Below are 5,778 nucleotides of genomic sequence, written 5' to 3'. Positions count from 1 at the left end.
AATGAATGGGCGTGACATTGCATAGATGAGCTACGCCCACTTTACTCTTACTAACAGCCACTCAGCTGTGCCAACAACATCATTTTTTCTATGGCCACCACAGTCCATCTGTGCCATGCTCTTTGACCTTGCAGCGCAAATTTCTCTCTACCCAAATGTTTAAATGTAACTAGTGATACTTCCTCATGTAATTATTTTTACTCTGTTTCTTATTTGAGATATGCAATATGCAAACGCACATTTTCTCTGACAACTACAGTTGAATCAGATTGAATGCATTAATATTACGAACAGCAGCTACGCTAATTATTTTCCATATGCTTTTCTGTAAATACAGATCGTCAGCTCCAGTTTGTATCCAGCCTCCCATGGAAACTACAGATGCCCCAACACCCGTGCAGAGACGACTCGACGCCCGTGAAGAGACGACTCGACGCCTGTGAAGAGACAACTCGACGCTGGCGATATGTTTATGCCCTAAATCAATACATGATTAACTAACTGTATTTCTCTATGTACATTTCTGAAATGCACTTTCTGTAAAGCTGCTTTGAAACAATATGTATTGTGAAAAGCGCTATACAAATAAATTTGAATTGAATTGAATTGAACATAGACACAGAGTATGTATATGTATATATGTATAACTTTAGTATTTTTTTCTTGTTTTCCAGTTTGCAAAAGACCTTAAAGTAAGATAAATGTACTTGAGAGGCAACACAGCATAAATATCCTTTACATCTTAACTGTAAGTGTAAAATCTGTAGTGGAATTATTTTCCCCACTTGCCTTCATGTATTTTAAAAAGTGATGAATTTGCCTAGGCAGTAAAACAAACCAATTGTATTAAAGTAACATTTTAACAATAATTAATATGCAGTTTCACTTCTCAGGTAATTATATACATTGAGAAAGTTTCTTAATACAACTATTAAGAAGTCATTTTTGTAGTGAAACTTTTTTTTAATATATATTCTCTAGTCTATATAAATATATTTAAAATGTATACATACAATATACATAATTTATATGAAAACAAAACCATTCATTAGCCATTCTGCATTTGTACGGTTTGTTTTGCTCATTTTTTAATAAGTCACAAATGGGTGATTCAGTCTTGCTGTTCATCATGTTTAAGATGGTGCATGGGAGAAATATTATAATTATGTGACAAAGTTAAGTATTCAATAAAAACAGAATATCCATATGGTATGTATTTGATGCATGCATGCAGCTCCAGTTGCTCTTCAACATAACTCTGCAGTTCCGAATGGCTGTCAGGGTGGACTGAAGGGAACCTAACACCCGTTGAGCAAGCTGACACACCTTTTGGTTCACTGGAATGTCCTGTTTGTGTAAGCTGTCAGTCATTCATAAACAGATCCACAAGTATGAAGTCAAACTCATTAGCATGCTGTGGGCATATTATAGTTAATAAGTGAAGCTTTTTGATGGAAGTTGATAAAGTGATTTAACAGAGGAACTGCAAACAGGGATTGAGTACCTTCCTCAAGGACAACATTTTGATAGATAGGGTCTCTGATCTTAGCGAGATAAATTCTGCAATGTTTGTGTCGAGCACCTCTTCAAAATCACATTGTTCTAGAAATCTACATGTGTGGAAAACAGCATGTGAAATACCAACTTAAAATGTTTAGGTCTCCAAGCTGCTGCCCTTGTTTTTTTACAATCGCTACACTCTGTTGAACGAACTTAATTAAATTAAGGGAAACTTTTCCACGAAATTGAATTACATTTTTTTTTATGATTTGTTTTAATCTTGTTGTATGAACTTAAAATCATTTAGTCAAGACTACTAAAAAATTGTGTCAGTCCTAGATAAAGTTTTGCAATGCCTAAGAGAGAAAATTCTGTCAGATTACCTACGCTTAATTTTTGTCCTGACAATAAAATTGCCATCATTATAATTTTAGCTAACTTGACTCTACAGTTACTTCCAATAAAAGTGAAATACTTGTTTTATTACAAAGTAACAATAAATATTAGTTATGTAGGTCTAAGCATGAGGTTTAATGCATATATAGTGTATACTGAGTGCCCACAGCCTAAACACAGTGACCACTCTTATGCATAATGGTAACCACAAAAATCTAAAAATTGTGTAAAAACATTACAGAAAGTCCTCTAGTTTCTAACATAACTGAACATTAAACACTAAAATTAACTAACAACATCTTTCCATTTACTGAAAAAAAATAACTAACAATTAAATCCCTAAATGTACCCTTCTAATGCAGTCCCTTGCGAAGCATGCTGGGAACTATAGATCCACTGTAGTTAGCTGTCAACAAAAAAATATTCATGTAGTTTTCACACAAATTAAGTAAACTTAAGTTTTAAATATATTAGGTTGATTGAACACAATTCAATTAAGTTGTAACAAAATGTTTAAAAAAAAATCTTACTACTTTAGTTTATTTTGATTTATTAAATTGAACAAGAGGCAACAATTCATTTTTTGAGTGTAGGACACATTTCTCAATACTTAGGTTGCTTTTTAAACTCTTTACACAGTTCTCCTAACAACTTTCAGCTTGACACACACAGAAGTTAATTTCACATTCAAAGCGCACTAAAACTACCAAAACACTTAATACATGTCTCAAATAAACTACATTTTCCATAAGGTTGTCACCCAACAAACACACTTTGTCAATCATAAAAACACTAAAATCAGGTTTGGCGTTGTACAATGTTTTCTTTTGAAATAAATTCAATTCAATTCAATTCTATTCTATTCTATTCTATTCTATTCTATTCTATTCTATTCTATTCTATTCCAAAACTATTCCTAATTGTTCCTCTTTTGAATGGATAAACATTAAATGGATTTTTTAGATTCAGAATATATTTCAATATGGTATTTTTTCTGTAGAAAGTATGGTGTTTGTGTCTATGTGAAAAGAATTCAAATTGAAAAATGTCGTCACTGAATAGAATGGAATAGATTTTGTGCCAAAGCAATGATAAATGATTCACAGTTTAGACTGCTGTTGTGATCACTGTGTGAAGAGTTCTGAAAAAGATGTTCTAAGTATTGAGAGATGTGTCCTAGCGATTGTAAAAAACTGTAAATGTTTTTCGAGCCTATAGACCTTATTCACAGCAGCGCCATCTTTGATTTTTAATGGGAATGAAAGCGAGGCTGTGAGGGACAGACATGCATTTCTTCAATGGTCTGTACTGTTATTTAATGAGTTTTTTGGTTTGTTCTGCTCATGAAACACTGGGGAAATATCTTTCCAAGAAATATCAGTTGACAAAAAACTCCAGACAATATAAGATGTGGAAAACTGTAAGTAATCTAGGAGCTTCATACAGATTTTTACAGTGGATTCCATTGGAAACACAGCAAGTCTATCCCTCACAGCCTCGCTTTCATACCTGTCATGGCGCTGCTCTGAATAAGGTCTATAGCAAAGTGAATCACTCAGCCATCATATGGTATTGCAGAGGCGCCCCTTACTGGCAGAAGTAGGGAACTGATGCAGATCAAGGATTCTAGTGCCACTAGTGTGTGTGTGTGCGTGCGTGCGTGCGTGCGTGCGTGCGTGCGTGTGAGTGAGTGAGAGAGAGAGAGAGAGAGAGAGAGAGAGAGAGAGAGAGAGAGAGAGAGAGAGAGAGAGAGAGAGAGAGAGAGAGAGAGAGAGAGAGAGAGAGAGAGAGACTTTTTTCGATAATAAAACTTGGGAAAAACATGGTAATTGTTTGTTATATATAAATAAATATATTTATATATGGTGAATGTCTTTGCGGGTTTTGCTTATTTTGCTGTAGTAGGCTATAAGGACATTTGACATAAATTTAGGGCATTTGAAAATACTTTAGCTGTGCATTCCCTAAAAAAAAAAAAAAAAAAAAAAAAAAAATCGCACGCCTTAGAACTATTGTCAACCAATCAGAATCGAGCATGTAACAGCCCGTATAAATGAGCAATATCACACGAGTAAAGAAATGCCATGAGGCTCTATCAGCAAGACGTTGAGCTCCGAACAAGTCTATACAAATTTTCAAATATGTTTATAAGAGAAATGCTGTGAGAAATGCTGTCAGTATAGATCCGGCAAAAACAAGCGAAATGATACAAATTGTGAAACGGTTTCCGTGTGATATCGCATGGCTGGAAAAGGCTTCAGCCAATCAGATTTGAGAACCAGAACAAACTGTTGTATAAATATCTTTAGCATTTTATTCTGCTCTCTAAAAACCGGTCAAAATCATGAGATTAATCACGAGGGCCATAGTATCCACCAGTAAAATAAGTGGTGAACACGTTTTTTTGGGGGGCTGTTTAGTTGTTTTGTTTTTGTTTGTTTGTTTTTTATTAATATAACAATCAGTTAACCAGTTACAATCTTTTGTCGGTTTAGCAAGTGTATTAGCCTATAGGCTAAGTATGGTATACAGCACGGTCCTGTTCCTATTCACACAGTGAGACTTTTTTCATTTTTAAAATGTGTATATGTATTGATATGTTTGTTGATAAAGCAAACAAACATATCAAAACATAAGATGTGTGTAATTACAATCACTATGGATATCATTCTGAATGTGCCCATAACTCTGTGCCTGTGCTTCATGCAGTTGTGGCTCTTTGTGGAAAACCTTGCCAGCTTTAGCTTGTAAAGTTCTGTAATTTATTCCCGCTGTCATCCGTAAAACTTATCAAATCTACCTCCTGCTGAGAGAGCGGCTAAACCCTTAGAACGGGTCTGTTTCTGGAATATTCTTTGTATATATATATATATATATATATATATATTCAAATTCCAATAGGATGCAACATTAAAGGAGTATCAGTCTAAATTCTATGTGCACATAAGAATTAAGGATTTTATGAAATAACGCTTTCTGTTTAAATCCTCAGAGGAAATCCTTTTAGAATCCTTTGTTTTATCTCACGCTGTACACCTTTGATGAATTGCAAACTGTATCTAATGTCTTCAAAGCATGCTAAAAATCTGTGGAAGCTTTGGATGAATTATTGTGCAGTGAAAGACATATACTTGAGGGATGTGTTCTGCTTCATTTTCTGTTTAATCAATGACACAAGGGCTACTTTGTCTGAGAGTAATCTAAGGCTATTTCGGTTATTAACATACGCACAACACATGCACATAATGGAAATCAGAGACATTTGTTATAACTTGTCAGCTATAACTAAACCTGAAGTGAATGACAGCAGTAAAGCACAAATTAAATTTTAATATGCATGAACATCTATGCATTAAAAATTTAGATATCAAATAGGCTAATAAACCACATATTCATTTTCATCTGTCATTCATTCAACATCATAATCAGTTCTAAATTAGCCTATGTGATTGTGTACCATAAACATGTTTCTGAACTGAAGGCAGGTTTCCAAGAATTCACAATTCAGCCTTTAGAGTTTCGTACAGTGGTTTCATTCATAGATACGGAGACCAGATGAAAAATGTTAGAGAATATTTTTTGTTTTCCTTTCCAAAAGATGAAGGAAAGATTTCGATTTGATTTATCATGCCCATAATCCATAAAAGGTCTTGTTCAGACAGGCAGTTAAAATGATATAGACGCACAGGTAGAGTATAAAGGAAAGTTATATAGAGAAAGGTGAAGTTCACACCAGTCAAAGGTATGCAAGTCTCAACCACTAAAAGAAGCTGTCAGATATAATACTGCACATCACATGAATGGAGAAAGACTCAAACGTATGGGGCATGGCCAGGTTATATCTGAATCTTTCTGTAGTGAATTGTAATAGAATACATTCTT

The sequence above is a fragment of the Rutilus rutilus genome (assembly GCF_951802725.1).
Source record: "Rutilus rutilus genome assembly, chromosome: 1".
Lineage (NCBI taxonomy): Eukaryota > Metazoa > Chordata > Actinopteri > Cypriniformes > Leuciscidae > Rutilus > Rutilus rutilus.
The sequence above is the reverse complement of the archived record's forward strand: the minus strand, read 5'-3'. Positions refer to the sequence as shown.